At 42.6% G+C, this 17,624-nt stretch overlaps 1 protein-coding gene across 8 annotated transcripts in view; it reads right to left on the reverse strand.

Moving 5' to 3' along the window:
- Positions 1-13,205, reverse strand: part of L3MBTL3 (L3MBTL histone methyl-lysine binding protein 3) — a 124,503-nt gene extending 111,298 nt beyond the window's left edge. For 4 of the 8 annotated variants that reach the window (XM_007115073.4, XM_007115071.4, XM_007115074.4 and 1 more), the window contains exons 1-2: positions 11,191-11,380; positions 9,576-9,648 (exon numbers count right to left, since the gene is read on the reverse strand). The gene's annotated coding sequence lies outside the window, so the exon portion shown is untranslated. Of the gene's footprint in view, positions 1-9,575; positions 9,649-11,190; positions 11,381-12,045; positions 12,138-13,121 lie in introns of those variants that run through there. The other 4 variants (XM_024122655.3, XM_024122657.3, XM_055087512.1 and 1 more) reach the window with 4 other exon arrangements.
- Positions 13,206-17,624: the final 4,419 nt, after the last annotated feature.

Genomic DNA, 17,624 nt, shown 5'->3' on the forward strand with positions numbered 1-17,624 from the left:
CAGCAGAGGGAGGCCCGCATACCACAAAAAAAAAAAAAAAAAAAAGAGGTCAATGTTATCTTTTGTGAAGAGTAAGTCAGGAATGTTAACCCTAAAATCTCGACCACGAAAGAAACAAAAACGATAGCTATGCGGAAGAGTAAGACGGCAATAAGAAAAGTCAGCCTCCACTGTGGGGATCCAATGCCTTGTTGCTATGATGCCCATATTAATACCATCAACTGAAGTTGGCTTTTGGTGTACTTGGTAGAAATCATCAATCACTAACCAAATGCAGTCTCTGGCACATTGTGACATTCTCAAAAAAGTCCTAAGCGTCATCTTCGGTAATATCACCAAAAAGGCCTCTGTCCACTGCTAAACAGGTTATTAAAGTGGCGTATAAAACTGCTCTGGGCCTCCCCATCCCCACTCACCCTGCCCCTTGAGATCCTTTCACAGACAGACGCAAATCAAACACATCATGCATCATCCTCAAAACCTGCCACGCTCTCTCAAGTTCCTCTTTCCATCCCTCTCCCTTTCCTAAACAAACCACAGCCTTCCTTTCCTCCCTTCAATTCACTTTCCAAAGATTAACAATTACCTATTCTGTGACACAAGACCAACTAATCCCTTGAAGCCTCGGTTTCCCCACCTGTAAAACGTGGCAAACAATAGAACTTTTCTTCACTGGACGCTGGTGAGGATTACACGAGATGACCCAGGTAATACCTCAGCACAGTGCCTATCCCACAGTAAGCAGTCAATAAAATCTTAACTTTCTGCTCCAATTATCTGGTTTAACAATTATCTGCGCTCATAAGAGTCGCTCTGTGACCTCAAAAAATTAGTCAGTGGCTTTTTCTCCCCTTTCCCTTCATTTTATTTCAATGGCCTCTCTTATGGTAAGCCACCTGTGTTCAAAGCTCCATCAGAAGATGTCAAGATCACTACATAAAAGTAGATGTTTCATTGTTAATAATAATAATAATACCTATATTTACATGGCTCCAGAAATGACGAGCTTTCTCCATAGAACAATACCTCTGAAGTAATGGAGAAGGATTTGCTGTGTGGGGAGGGAGTTGGACCCAAAGGCCAGGCTCTCTCGGCCACCATGCTGGGCTGGCACCACACTGTGCACCAGGCTCAGGCATGTAAACAGGACGAGATGAAAGGCTGGGGCCACATTTCTCAAAGTCTGCCCCTCAAAACTTTTAGACCATTTCTGCACGTCCCGTGATAAAAGTTTTGTGGTGAGGGAGATGTGTAACGCCCTGGGGTCTTTAGGAGACGGACGGAGGAGGGCAGCAGCAGTGCAGCAATCTGTGAAGTGCTGTCTGAACCCGTTTCCCACAGCCACTTAGCCTTGTGGCTCTGTTATCACAGTATAGCAAGGTCCATGGAATCCCCTTTTCAGAAGATGCCGAGTTACAGAAAATAAATTCAAGAAACAACATGAGAGCAGGTAGTATTTTACAGGGTAGAACTTATTCATCTTCAGGTTAGAGTCAACTACAGAGGTGCTACCTCCTGGCTGAGCTCCCCATCTGCATCCATGTGTTGAGATTTGTAGGGTCTAACACTGAGGAATGCCCTCAGGACCCAGAGTCCAGGCTGCAGAAAGTGATCCTGAGAAAGACAAAACCTCTGCCTCCTAAGGTCTATCTATGGTTTTCTGATTTATTCTCTAATGGCCTCCTTTGTACTTTCCTGACACCAGAGAGGTACACAGCCTGTAACGGGGGAACTCACATAACCACAAATACACGGCCATGTAGGGGTAGTCACACAAAGCCAATAAGCCTAACCCATTCCAGAGATACAAACATACTGGAGCTGGAGGGTTTCTTCTATGCTTTGCCATTTTAAAGGCTCTTACCAATAATAGACTAGATGATCCTTGCAGCTACCTTTTAAGATGGCCAAGAATTCTTAGCCTCATTTTACAGATAAGAAAAGATCACCCAACCAATAAACAGACTTTTACCTCCCAAGACAGTGCCCCTCAAACTATACCCTAGTGCCCAACACATTGTATTTTAGTCAGGAAAGAAGCCAGAGTAATGTAAAGGTGAAAAGCACAGCAGCCAGAGTGCCTGGGTTGAATCCTGGCTTCACAATTTACTAGCTGTATAATCTTGGGCAGGGTACCCAACATCTCTTGAGCCTTAGCTCCTTCATCTAAAAAATGGAATAGGAATATCTACTTCACATGGATTAAAAAATTTTTTAATCACGCATGTTAAAGTGGTTTGTACTTTTTGGACACTCAGTCCACAACAGCTACAGTTATTTTGAAGAAAAGAAACAAGCTGCACTCCAGCGTCCACATTCCCTCCAAACATGGGTTTACCAGATGTCTGAAGTATCCCAGGGCAGAGGAGTTGATAACTCTGCAAAAGCCAATACCTTTGCACCACAAAGTCCCATTTGATTTCTCAAGAGTCCAGGGGTGAAGGTGGAGAAAAGTGGAAGTTAAGAACTGTGGTAGGATTCTGGGATTTCATGGACAAATAAAATTTCAAAATGAATTCGGGAAGCTGATGAAAGGTCAATAAGTACTAGTTTTCCCAAGCTCTTATAAAGAACATTTTAACAAGGAGAAAAGTATGAAGGACATAATCTCTGAACAGCGACCCAAGACTAAGCCACTGGCAACCTTACTGTGACATTTTTGCTAAGGAGGCATAAAAGCTTCCTTGCATACCAACTGTGGTTCCAGGACCTGCTTTCAAGAAAGCTAGTACAGAGGCAAACAGAGAGCACCGTAATAGATCGCAGCAAGAGGCCAGGAGGAAAAAGAGGGATGAAAGCTATGGATCCTCTCCAAAGGGGACTCAAATGACTACAGTGAGTCTTTCTCTGTACAAGTACTGGAATATGTGTACGTAAGATGCCAGGAGAAGAGGGACTGGAAAGGCAGAATCTATACCCCAATTATAATACTTATTACATCATATCATGATCCTTTACTTACAGGAGGTTTTGGAGGAAAGAAAACTGGATTTATTCATTTCGCTATCCCGTGTGATTATCCACTGTAGGAATCAATAAAAATTTATCAGATGAATGAATAAAATAGAAGGGGAAAATTTAACAGACTAGCTGTGGGCAGGGACTGGGGAGAGAGGAAATCAGGAAAAGATCTTCATTTGTCCATCTATCTCTTGTTCTCCAGTGAAAATTCTAACTAACAACGAGGCTGCTAAGTATTTATTTACCTCTTCGGCAGAAGGATAACATTCCTGCTCCAAGAAACCCTCCTTATTTAAGTGTCAGTGAAGAATACATGAAAAGAAGTTAAATTCAAACCTCTTAAACAGGCTTATTCAATAAGGATAAGAGAAAAATCTAAACTCACACCTGAAGCATCTCTCAACAAACATACTTTGCTACAAAGAAAAATTTTCCTTTCAAATCAAGCATGACAGATACCAGCTTTGATATTCTACTCACCCTGACTGGCAAGAACTCTGAATCGCACACATACTGGAACTGAGATCTGTTGTGGAGAGATGTGAAATTCTGCCCTGAGGGCCCAAGTTCATAGATTTTTAGGAAGGTAAAACTCTAGATCATTTCAATGTGAGAACTGAAATCTCAGTAGCATCAAGAACAAATCCTTGAGAATCTGGGTCTCCTGTCCATATAAATGCTTACATAGTAGATGCCTTCCTTTAAATATGAAATCAGTTATTAGGACAGTTCCTTCTTATTGATACATTTTCAGAAACACCCCACCACCACCAGTAGTTATCTACTGGTCATGTTTTAATGAAAATGACCTTAGTTATAATGTATTGATGGTTTCTCTGATTTGCTACCTTTTCTGACATGGAGATTACATGCAAAGGGGTAGTCACTGAAGGCAACCTTTACGAAATCTCAACTTCCTGCCCTTCCGTTTGTTACTGTAAGAAGGATGAATTATTTGAGATTCTGTGGCCTAACCTACTTACTTCCTCTGAAGGAGGAACAGAAAATGAAAAATGCCTTTCAAGAAAAAAAATGTACATAGAAAATGAAATCACAAACTGACATTAACAGTCTTACAGCATATTTAATATACTCTCTTCAAATGCTTTTATTTGAAGTTCGTTTTCAGTGTACAGACTGTATCTCAATTTGAGGCAAAAATATCCTGAAAAGTGCTATCATGTCATCAACATATTACACTAGTAGTGTAATAATAGAAATTTTACACCCATTAGAGGGATTCAAGGGAATAAAAAGAGCAAGAACCTGTCTCACACAGATATTTCCATGCTTATGCAAAATATGCATGAACTTAAATTTAAAAAGAAAACTAAAAGTAGTATCTTGTTCTTATTTCACTTCATAATTTTTAAAATGCTAAAAGCAGTATCTTTTTTCTTATTCTGCTTCATATTTTTATAGAACATAGAGCTAGAATTAAAAGATTTACACTTGATTTCTCTTTTGCATATAATAAATTAGATTTGACCAGATTTTATTTCTGTCACAGAAGTCATGTCTACAGGGCTTATCCTGATAACCATTTGTAGCTAAACTCCTTATCAATAGATTGAACAGCTAGCCCTCCAATCTGCCAAATAAGACCACAAACCAATGAGGTGAAATCATCTAGACCACTTAACAACCAGACGAGGGATTTCAATTCACAGTTCACGGTTCAATCAGTGTAACAGATGGGAGAAAAATAATCAACTGATTTTGGTGCCTGAACCATCCTACTAAAAGTGTTTTAGGAACTGAACTGATTTTAAGTCTATAAAATTTCACATAACATAAAGCTATAGTCCAATCTTGAAAAGGCCTGGCACACAGCAGGTACTCAAAAAAATTTACTGGATGACAGTGTTTCAACAGAGAAGAAACAGGCTGTACACCTGAAACTAACACAACATTGTAAATCAACTATACCCCAATAAAAATGTAAAAACCAAAACAAAAAAACAAACAAAAACAAAGGAGAAACAGCCCATCACCCTATAATCAATGCCTGCAGTAGCATCCTTCTGAGTCAGACAAAAGCTCTGCTTGATGGACCACGACTCAGATAACAGAAATATTATATGACTCCCACTGTAATCCAGAACCACCCAATGAATCAAAAACTCTTCACTTCATTTTGTAAATGGGCCTACTCTTCTGGTTAAAGAGTATAATATCAGTAGTTATCGTATTTTGGTGAATATATTCTTAGTCATAGTCCCTGTTATCTTTATTAAACTTTGATTCTAACACTACATTCCTCCCTACCCTCAGCTTCTCACCACCATTATCTCTATCCCTCATTTTAACCTTCTTCTTTTATAATCAGAATAAATTCCATCATGTTTTGAGTTCACAAAATGGTAAATTTAGGTCCCAATCTTTTGATTGATGATTGATTGATTTACACTTTTTGATAACACACCCTATTGCCTTATCAGGTCTCTTCCTATACAGAACAAGTGAAATCTTTTTATATATAAGCCCAGTAATTCCCAAAACTAACCTGAGTAATGTTTTATTAACAGTTAGTGATCATTTCAAGGCCATGAACTAGACCAAGGTGTTCTTTTCAGTATAACTCAGTCTTTCCCCAACTTTTAAAAAATGGAAAAAAAAAAAGAGGAAAGTGAAGAGATAGTGTTTTCTTCCCGTAATTTTTTCTTACACCTGTTTGCTATTGCTCATCTTAGCAAACCAATGTATAAGAGCAAATACATTAATGTGGAAATGTGTTTTCTTAGAAATATTCTAAGAATTACTATTTGGAATATTAGAAAGTTAAAGACATAACAAAACAAAAGCCAGTGTCATTTTCCCAGGTCCCACCCCTTTCAAAGTGCATGATATGAACTAAGACAAGTTACTAAGTATCTCTGAGCACCAGTTTGCTCTAAAAGAGAATTAATAATACCAAATGCTCCAGGTTAATGAAAGTATTAGGGATAACATTCAGTGTCTAGAACAGTACCTGGGCATACAGAAGGCACTCGGTAAGTTTTTGTTCGATGAATGAATGAGTGAATCAATGAATGAATATAAAATATCTAGCTTAATGCTTGACATTCAGAAGGCACTCAATACACAATTACATTGACTATATCAACACTTCACAGTGTTTTGCAGAGGGCACCTTACCTTCCAGGTCCCTTCTTAGGAAACACATCCAGTAGTACCACCATAGTACTTACTGTATTTACCTCTGTCTACCTTTCACTAGCACTGAACCATGGCTTTGTTTTGGTAATTACCATTGTATGTGTACAGATTATCTCCTCAACTAGATTATGAACACACTGAGGCCAAAGGCTGCTGCTTTCTCTGTAGCCTCAACAAATTCATTCATTTCACCCTATTCTAAGTATTGATTATGTGAAGCACTTCCCAACGGAGACTTACACAAAACAGATACTCAATAAATATTTGTGGACTGACATAAAACACTGACTTACAGAAAGAATAGTAAATAATAATCAAAAGGTTTTATTATAATACATAGGTAATTCTTCTAATCACTACCCAAGTCATTAACTATAAGTCCACTTCTGAGGAAGAAACTGGAGCCACATCCAGGATCACCCAACTTTATACAAGTTCCTCTCAAAAGTCCTTGTTCTTTCCTTCAAACCACCCTGTCTCCTACAAAAGGACTTCTTAAAGGCTTTTTTCAATTCGACTTCATAAATCAAACTCCTGGGGTAAGCGTGTAGGGAACTCATCAAGGGCAAAGACCTAATCTTTCAGTGTTCAGCACTGTAAGAGCTCAATAAAAATGAGTTAACTAGTAGAAACATCGCTAGAGAGATTACTCAGGTTACCCAACCTTGGAACCCCAAGGGTACCCTTGTCCACACCACATAAAGTAACTTCTTTTTTTTTTTTTTTTTTTGGTATGCGGGCCTCCCTCTGCTGTGGCCTCTCCCGTTGCGGGGCACAGGCTCCGGACACGCAGGCTCAGCGGCCATGGCTCACGGGCCCAGCTGCTCCGCGGCATGTGGGATCCTCCCAGACCGGGGCACGAACCCGGTTCCCCTACATCGGCAGGCGGACGCGCAACCACTGCGCCACCAGGGAAGCCCCAAGTAACTTCTTTTGTAAGTTTCCCATCTTATTATAAATAGCCTTTGTTGATATATGTATTTCTTATAAATAAACTACCAAACAAAACAAACCAGTGGAATTTTTCAAGAACCAATCTTCAATTACTCAGGGACGAATTAAACAAGACATATATTTCTTCTTTCCTTCACTATTGGGTTTTTCGGTTCTTAGCATATTGATTGGATAATTTACAAGAAAAGTGAGATAAACTAAACTAAAACTTGTCAGAGTTTGTAAGTTCGGTATCAGCAAATTGAAAACAATGACAGATAGTACTTGTGGTTTTCTTTTTTCTATCTAGATAACAGTTGATTAGAATTAGAATAAAGCAGCAAAGAGGTCTAGAAAACACAGCGGGGAGAAAGCCCTACAGGTAGCTTCCCCTAAATCCACAGTCATTTGCAGGACCCATTTTCTGGCCCCGAGAGGTTAAATTCTTACTACTCCAGTTACCTATTTTCTCATCCTCATTTCCCAGCAGATTCACACAACTAAACTATTAATTACAGCACATGAATTCCCCTCACACCAACCCTTCTACTTTCATCACCCTACCATTTCCACAATTTGGCATCATTTTATATTTAAAAGTATTTATTTCATCTACTCCTACCTCGCAACTGACTAGTTTGGTACAAATAAATCTCAATTCGTATTCAACACCATGTTAAAAACATGATCCCTTCTCTCAAGGAGCCAAAGCTGTAAAAGAGAAACTACTATTTTCCTAAAAAGAAGAAATATCCCCCAGAAGTACTGTGACAAGTCCATATAATATATACACCAAAAACTAATAATTTTAGCCAGGAATTAAATCACTCTGTTCAGCTCTTAAAAACCTACCTCCTAGGGCTCCTCTGGTGGCGCAGTGGTTGAGAGTCCGCCTGCCGATGCAGGGGACACGGGTTCGTGCCCCGGTCCGGGAAGATCCCACATGCCGCGGAGCGGCTGGGCCCGTGAGCCATGGCCGCTGAGCCTACGCGTCCGGAGCCTGTGCTCCGCAATCTGAGAGGCCACAATAGTGAGAGGCCCGCGTACCGCAAAAAAAAAAAAAAAAACAACCAAAAAACCTACCTCCTGCCATTTTCACAAAACCTGGCTAAGGTGATATGGTAATATGAGAACCATTTCAAACATTTGAATAGCTCTTCATAGCGCTCAAAACCTTATTTTATTTGATCCCTTCAACAAAGAAACTAAGGCAAGCATTGTTGCTCCACTTTTCCAGATGGGGAAATCTAGGCTGAAAGAGTTAAAGTGACTTACACAAAGTGGCACATTTACTGGCTAAATTGTCTTCTGATTCCTATTCTAGTACTCTATCTACACTCACAATGATTCCCCAAGTGAAGAAAAATAATCATTGTGTTCCACTCAGCACATCTAAACATGAAACTCACCATCCTAGGAAACACATTTCACTCTGCCTGAACTCTACTTCTGTGTGATCTTCTTGGAGCCGTTCTTGCCCCCTTGTCTCTGCTGCATCACCTACGTGGACATCTATTTATTTTGCTAACTATACCACTCAAGATGATCCACAAGCAGAAAATGACAATAAATTCCCTTGTAACAATCATTTTTATATTGGTATTTATTCAGTTATGACATCGAGACCACATCTACCCTGGTTATAAGGTGGCTCAATAGGGATTATTAGTCCTGCTAATTTATTTTGTTTTCTTTTGTTTTTGCCAAATAAGAATTAGCAACTCCTTTAATACTCAAGGCAGAGAAGGAAAATGAAAGGCAGAAAAAGAAAGATCTAAAGAAAAAAGGTATACATAGTGGAAGGCACCACAGTAGGACAAATGTACTTTGATGCTCTACCCAGAGAGGGCCCCCCTTTGCCTGAGAATGACCTTTGTCCTGAAAGTAGGCCCTGGATTATGAGAGACAAACCAGCACCCTCCAAAATTACCAAAGGGATCTTTACTGGACAACAGCTGTATTCCCTGTGGTGATATGCTTAAAAGTTGAAAAGTTTATGCTAACACACTGGAAACTCACTATAACCTATGATTCGACATTTGGCACAAGTCAGCCCACCGTTGGACTTGAGTCACAGAATATAAGTTACTTAAATATCCCCAAAGATCTTGTTGTGAATTTCACCTACAAAATTTTACCAAGTTCCAGAACCTTCCATATCACTGTGTACTTGTACAAGTTATATTAATTCACAATTGCTTTGTTCTAGTTTTCCCACTTTCTCAATTCCAAAGAATAAAACTATTTATTTTCAGTAGAAAACAGGTGCAATTGGAGTGTGAATTAAGAATCTAACAAAAAGCCAGTCCAAAGGTTATCCAGAACACTCTCTTAACTTTTCCTAATGTTTTAATTGGAGCCTCAATCACACTCAGTGTCAAGACTTTCATGCATTCAAAGCGGCCCTCACAAAATGATGTTTTTCTGCCAACCTTGTTCCACACTCTCCTCCCTCATCCTCAAATGCAGCTTCTAACATTTGCAAGTATATCAAGGAATTTGTTTCAACATGCAACTCTTACCTAGTTGCAGTGAAGAAATAATTGTCTGATGGTCTTAAGACTGTCGTCCACCCTCAAGACTTCTTTCGGAGGTCTAGCATTGATTTAAAAGGAGGACAAATGAAGTCAAAATATTGTCATAAAAAAAGAAGCCTTCAAACCTGCAATTAATATGTATAAATTTTGAATTGCTGATTTATTGTATAATTTCGTACATTACCACTTGGTATGTTAAAAAAAAAAAACTAGTTCTGGATGAGATGAACTAGATTTTATCATTTATATCATTGACCTCCCCTAAATTCCCCCATTAAAGTCTCTCCCATTGCATGACAAGCAGATGAAAGTTACAAGGGTCATTTGAGTCAACTTTCATTTCTCTCATTGCTTTTCTTAAAACTAAAGTTACTATGCAGAACACACACTGGCAAAAGAATAGACACTATGTAAGCAAGTTTTGTCCATATATCAAATATTTAAGCGTTTAAATCACAAAGTATTCAGAAATAATGTCTTTTGCAGTGAAACAAAATTATACTCTTAGCACTAAAAGGGGCCATTTATTTTATGACTATATATAACTGTATGTTTAAGAAACTAAATACCAGCCTTAAATTATATTTATTAGAGAATAAAATGATCAGCTCACATAAAAGGCAAATTTCAACCAAAGGTCTTTCTCATTTTTTCGAAGTTTTAAACACAAATTGCACTTTGCATTTTTATTAAAGTTCAAATGAAATTATCCGCTGTGACTCCTGATTAAAAGTTGATCAAATGTGTAGACAACGATAAATATAAAAAACAAACAATTGCTTCTAATCCAGAGAGTCATCAATCTCAAATCCCAGAATAAAAGCAAAGTGGTTTTTTTTCCCATAGAAGTAATGAAGAGTGGAAGTTGTAGAGTCTGGGTGCTCAGATCTCATTTGCTCTCCAATGTACTAAACTTTCTATTTCTGATCAGCATCCTCTCATACAACATCTGGCTGCTCGCTCGGGTCGTCTAATTACTTCCACGTCTGAACGGACTACGTAGCTAAAAGTAAAGGCCAAAGTTTGCTCTCGGCCTTCCGAACTTAAAAAGATGCGTTTAACCACTAGAGGTCTCCCCTTGGCCAGTTTTGTACGTTCGCTATTTTGCTGCACTTGAAACTTTCCGGAGAAATGCTCTACTCGAGTCAGTGTTTTTCTAAAAACTTGCGCAAAAATCCACGCGACCGAGCTAGCCAGTACAGAGACTCTCGGGCTCCCCAAACCGATAAAGCTATTACAAACCACCCTCTAGAAAAATCAAAATTAATATTCGACGCACTCGCTCCAGCCGCTCCCCCCCGCCCCATTCTTATTTCTCATCTCAGTTTCCCCGAACTTAAACTCAGAACAATCAAAAATCTATTTTTGTTTCAGTGCACTCTGAAGGATCTCTAACGCATTTTTCTGGCGGTAGACCCGAGGTGGTAGAGGAGCGGGCCGAGGGATGCAGGGAGGGGGAAGGGCCGTGCTCACAGCGCCCGAGGAAGTTGCATAAGGAAAGAGACTCCGTTTTTTGGGTCCCCTCAAAAAATCGGCAGGGAGGGGGAGGAAAAGGAAGCGGGGAGGGGGGAGGTAGGAGGGAAACCGAAGCGACGTTTACCTTCGTCTCCCCGTGGAAGGGTGGGGTAAGAGCCACGATCTTCGCGACCCCGGAGGGCGGCTCGTTACCCCCACCTCTCTCCGAGCGCAGACGGACAAACAGATACCCCCAACCCTCCGCGGGGAAGGCGGGGAGGAAAGTGCCCGCTTTTAAACTTTCTCTCACGGTCGCGCTTGGGCCGGGCTTTGACCAGAAAGGGTGGGGGAGACTGTAGGGCCTTTTTCTTTCAAGGTAATTAAAGTTTTACCACCAGCACAGGAGTTGCGTCGCGCCCCCCCTCCCCCCCCCCCCGCCCCACCAGCTCGCGGGGCGCGCGGCGGATGCCTCGGCTCCTGCGCTTCCCGATCCCCACCCCCGCCGGCCTCTACTTCCCCCCGCCGGGCCGCCGCGGCGCGAGGACGGCCCGCCGGGCCCAGGACGCTAGTGTGCAAAACCCATTATCCCGGAACGGCACACGCACGCGGCGCGAGGCGGGCGGCGGCCCCGCCTCGGACCCCTCTTTGCCTCCCCAGTATAAGCACGGCGTACCCCCGCCCCCGCCCGCCCCCCCGGCGCGGCGGCCACCGCCGCCCGCTGCTACCGCCGCCGCGGCCGCCGCCTCCCGACACACGCCCGCGCCCGCACCCGGCCCGGCGCGGCACGGCGCGGGGCGAATGCAGCGACGGCGCGGGCTCCCGGCCCGGCCCGCGAGCCCGCGCCCTGCGCCCTCCCCCGCGCGGACGGCCGCCGCGGGCCCGCGCCGCCTCGCTTCCCGAAGCACTTTCCTGCCTCGGGCAGAAATAAACCGGAGGGTTTATTTTTGTGCAACTTTCCCAAAATGGCGGAAATTGGAGCTGATCTATATGAAATTCTCACACAGTCGGTCGGGAAGGGGGAGGCGGCGAGGAAGAAAACGCAAACTCTCGGCCGCCGAGCCCGCCGCGGGTCCGTGAGTGTGTGCGTGCGTGTGAGTGTGCGTGTGCGCGGTGGGAGTCGGGGAGGCCTTTCCGCCGCGCGCGCACACACACACACACACACACACACACACACACACACACAGAGCACACGCCGGGGAGACGCGCCTGCACATTCAACCAGTCCATTCTCCGCAGCCCGAGCGGGGAGAAAGTGGCCCGGCCTCTTTTCCCACTGCCTCGGTCTCCCGTACTTGTACTTCTCGCGCTCGCTCGCTCGCTCTCCGGTGCGCGCCCGGCACAAAGGCCACACGGGCGGAGGGGGCCGCAGGGGCGGCGCGCGGGGCTCGCGCCTCTCGCCGCACCGATCTGCGGCCCCGGCCGCCCCCGCCGGCGCCCCCAGCCTCGGCCGCCGCGCTCGCCGCCCGGGCCGCGGCCCCGCGGCGCCCACTCGGGCACGCACCCCGGCGGAGCCCGGCGCCGCCGCGCTCCCCACCCCGCGCCCGGTGTCATGAAAGCGACCAAAGTGACAAGCTCGGGGGGCGCGGGGGAGGGGGCACACACGCATCTGGCCGCCTGCGCGCGGGCGAGAGCCCGACGCGGCCGCCTCGCCCGGGCTCCTTTCCGCACGGCCCCCCACACCCTTCCCCGTGTGCGCGCAAAGAAAAAAAATACAAGTCTCTCCTCCCCCCATTTTTTCCTTTCTCTTTTCTCTCTCTTTTGTTCCTCTTTCACACTCGCACTCACTACTTCAGAGTGAGATGCCCAGAGACTCCCCCTCCAGCCGTTTCCGAGTCACTTGCCCACTTTCTTCCCCAGGATTAAGTTTTCTTCTCTTTCCCAGAGGCGCAGAGAAGTGGGGGAGAAACCCCTTCTGTCCTTTCCCCTCCCCTGATCTGTTTCACAAGACGAGGGTGCGCTTCCTTCTCTCTATAGGTCTCTTAACTTTCATCCTCACCCAGAAAAATAAATGAATGGCTTTTGCACGGACAAATCTTCAGATTAATAAGAGATTAGATCCGATCAACCGCTCCTTACCCCCAAATTTTCTCTTTTTTTTTTCTCCGTCTCACGAGTAGTCCTGACAAATGGTCCAGGGCTGCGGGCGCACTGCGCATGTGCGCGTAGAGTCAGGGCTGGGGAGAGGGGAAACTGCGCTGGTGCCGGTGCCGCCGCCGCCGCCGCCGCCACTGCCGGCGCCGCCGCCGCCGCCGCCACTGCCGGAGAAGCTCGCTCTGGCTTCCCTGTTAATGCTGCTGCACCTTCGCCGCTGGAAAGCAGCATTAAAGCGGGTTGGCAAATGCAGCAGCCCGCAGACACTGTTTCAGGTGCATCTTTTCAATACCCTTGTCACCGGCTCAGGGCTGGTTCAAGAACAATCAAAACAAATATGAAAGACTGCTAAGGTTATAAATTTCTTTGTCTGTTTTTCACTTTACTGTTTTTAAAAGGCATTTCTCAGAGCAGCTAATCCACCATATACTGTTAAACGTATGCTTTCAGCCATTAAAGAGTGGGGCTTAGTCTTATACGAACACAACCCAAAAGCTAAATGCATGCTACAGGTCATGAAAAATAAGAAATAAAGTTTTAAGTTTTTACGTCCTAGAACCTCCCCCGCTTTTAGGACTGGAAGAATACATTATAAAGTGTGCATGTGAAGTGTGCACGTGCTTTGCGTTTCTAAAGTGCTGGTCTTTATTGACAGCTTAAACGTGTTAGGCCTCTGTTGTGAAATATGTTGGGATACGTATGTCAACTTTAGAAATCAGTGTTAAAGTCCTCTGTCCTCTGGCAATAAGCAGGTCGAGGACGACCCTCTGAATGTATTCAGTCAAGATTGCTGAGCGGTCCTAAATAGCAAAACCTGTCTTTGCTAAGGCATCAAAACTAGATCAAGCGAGGGTATTGTATTTCGGTATTGACAGCTTTCCACTTATTGACTACAGGCCTCCTTTTGGGCCACTCACCATTCTCCTTTTCTACTAGATACAAGTACTTAGCAAATAATTCAAGAAATTAAAATTGTGATAAACACCTCTATGTCAATAACGGAGCTCGCTTCGCGAGAAAAAAAGTAGCACTTCAGGAATGGTGGAAGCAGGTCTTACATTTTGCTGGGGTGGGGAGATAAAGTAACGCCCCCACCCCTCAGAATGGACTATTTAGTTTGCATCTAATAAAGGGTAAAGGAGGCCCTTTCCAAAATTGCTGCCTGAGGCCTAGAATTTAAATATATCACAGATGGAAATTCTGTATTAAAACTCCTTCTCCAAAATATAAGTAATAATATTCTTGATTGAATTTTTTCACTTAAAGAATGTTCCTTGAACCAGTTTCAGAAAATAAACTGTTAAATTCTTTCCTTAGGACCATGAAATTACCCTAGAGGAGCAGACTACCCGACAATGTCTTCTGTTGGTATAGTGACCAAATTCTCCAAACCAAAAACCAGGATATATGGCTTGACATGTTCTCAAAACAAAGGAACAAACTCTGTGAAGCTGAAATGAGTTCATAAAATATGCTTCATATTTTGTGAAACAATTGGTTTAGGGATGTGAAGTGGGGAAGGCTGGGTTAGTGAGAACTATAGATAACATCATTGATTTCACCCACCACATCCAACCTTTTTCTGAGTTGCTCTGAAACAGCCTAATTAACTGATCTGAATTTCAGCTTCTCTCCTTTTCTTCCTAGCCCTTGAATAAGCAGTGAAACGGCCAAAGGGAGAGAGACTACAGGAGGAGAAAGGAAGCAAAGCCAGGGGCTATGTGCAAAACTAAGAACTTACCCCAAAAGAAACTAAAATTAATTTTAGATTCCTCTTTCTAAAAATCCATTTTAGATTTGTTCTCTTTAGATAATTTCTGGATGATGTTTCTACTTCACATATATTTTCAGAGATTTCCACAGTCCATAAACTTATATTAAAGGCCTACCTTGTGCTTAATCATGCTACAAGGTGTTGGGGATAAACAGATGATCAAAACTGGGCAACAAGGAATTCAGTCTGGCAAAGGGGACAGTCTAGTGCACTGGGCATTGCTTTACAGCATGGAAGATGTTGTACTGGGGGGTATGCAGAACAATTATAACTGAGGAGCATCTATGGCAATAGGAAAGGCTTTCCAGAAAAGGTGACAACTAAGCTGATTCGTTAAGGACAAGTGTCCAGGGTATGTGGTTCTACTTTTTTCTCTGGGAAGGTGATCCAATCAGAGAAAGCCTGAGTAGAGGTCCAAGGGTTTGGAGAGCAAGGCTTGCCTGAGACCTATGCACACATCGAGAGTCACTAACAAAAATAAGGACGAGTTGAGGCTCTCTACAATACGTTGTCTTTCTCCCCCAGAGATCATCAGATTTTTCTACAAAGATTACCAGATTTTTCTACAAAGAATCCATCGGTGTTACCACCTGAGACAGGGGCAGAATATGATATTAGAATCTAAATAACACTGCATTATTCTTTATATAAATTGGTAGTATTTACAGAACCTTTCTCCATCTGTTCCCTAGATGGTAATATACTAGTAGAATCTTTTGTTCCTTCACACTTCCACCATTCAGTCACTGGTTAGTAATTCATGATGAATCCCTTCTTTCCAGCATCCCTTAATCGCATCACTCTCCACCACTCTCCCCATTTCCCATCCCACCCTGCTCTATCCTATCACACGTACATACCTAATCCATCCTCAGACCCGGTCTGTAACTTCCCTGATGTCCCAAACTAAAGTATTAGCCACTCCTTTACTTTCCTTTATGTTTATTTATTTATATCCAAACTTGTGCCCTGCCCCCATGACTTCAGGCTATTCCATTTCTAAATATTCTGAAGCTTAAGCCATTTTACATGGAAAATGTTTTAAATCACTGTACTCACTTTTTGAGGCTTCTCATCACCTCCCAGATGAAGGTCATTCAAAACCTTTCTCACTATACTCCATCCTGTAACCTCTACTCTGTGTGAATTCAATTTAGAAACCTACATTCCCTTTTCCTAACACGAAGCTTGTTCTGCATTGATAGGACACACTCCTCCTTCCTGGAACAATTCAAGGACGACCTCCTCCACCAGCCAGCCCCTCATAAATTGAAAGTGACCAGGAATGAGGTCCAAGAGATTTTCATTGTAATCCAGTTCTGCCACCACCCACTGGGAACTATTAGGAAGGTCACCTCATATTTCAGGGTTTGAATTCTCTCACTAGTTACACAAAGAAAAGAGAGTAGTAATTGATTTCTGAGATCTCTTTGAAAGCCATGTCGCTTTCCATCCTTCCACATGACAGTAACATTGCCACATTTTAGTACAAATAAAATGGAACCAAGGAAAGAATTTTAAGGAGTGAAAAATCCATCCATCTGCTAGGTATCAGAATGTTATCAGTTTATAGCTCATTCAGTTGGTTTAGGCCCGGTACTAATGAGATGAAGGTCATGAGTTCCATTCCCTAATGGCTAGTTAGTTTTGATCTGTTTCATAGCCACAAACTTCTTTCCTAACCCCAGTTTCCCATGTTGTAACATGTGCTATTGGTCACAATTCTTAAGGTAAAATGGAATCTTTCCATAGAAATTTTCTAAAATGAACAATACTTGAAATCATTCTTTCAATGTATTACCTTACTTTTTAAGTGTGAGTCACGTTATTTATTTTTTTAGCCTATATAATTGTGTGCGCCATGTTTTTCCAAGTATAAAAATGACATTAACACTGATTTGGCCAAGATTCTTATTATTGATATTTATTTATAACAGCTGAGTTTGATTTTCTTGTTAGTGTTCTAGATAACACTGAAATGTTCATATAGTACTCTAATTTGAATACTGGTAATCTTTACTGTGACACATCTGTATACATTCTTAGCAGAGAGCTCGTGATAGTGAGATGTAATTGAAATGTTGAGAGTAAAAGAAAAAGGATCTGTTACTCATCAGGTAAGGAAAGGATCATAATGTAAATCTTAAATCCTCAACGTCTTGAGGAAATTAATTCTGGATAGATGTGAATATTTATTATAATTTTGCTTAGATGCAAAGGTAAAGTTAGAAATATGACAGACGTATTCAAAAGAGCGGAATAATATGGGACTATAAACTGGCTTCTAAATTAAAAGGAAAAAGAGTTTATAATTTTCCATAACACACTTACTCACTTAAAGCCTAAATTTAAAAGCCTTAAAACTAAACAGTGTTAGAGGAAAAAGCCAGACTTCAGAACATGTCTGTGACAGTAGCCTGTGATACACTTAGACCCTGGTTCTAGAATGTTCTTTCCATTTGACCTGGCCTCCTGGCCACAGCTGACTGGTCCAGAAGTGGGCATTTAATCCAAGGACTGAATCAAGTAGGGGTGGCCTATGAGTCAGCAGGGAGTGCTTCCCCATGTGAATAAACGTGATGAAATGGAACAGTCTATTCTCAAGCTTGGCCATATGAACCGGAAATATTGAAGATGAAATTAGTTGATAGGCATTACAAAAACTAAATGATTCACAGAGAGAAAAAGGTAGAGTGCAGGTACCTTAGCTTTTA

Source organism: Physeter macrocephalus, chromosome 10 (assembly GCF_002837175.3).
Source record: "Physeter macrocephalus isolate SW-GA chromosome 10, ASM283717v5, whole genome shotgun sequence".
Taxonomy (NCBI): domain Eukaryota; kingdom Metazoa; phylum Chordata; class Mammalia; order Artiodactyla; family Physeteridae; genus Physeter; species Physeter macrocephalus.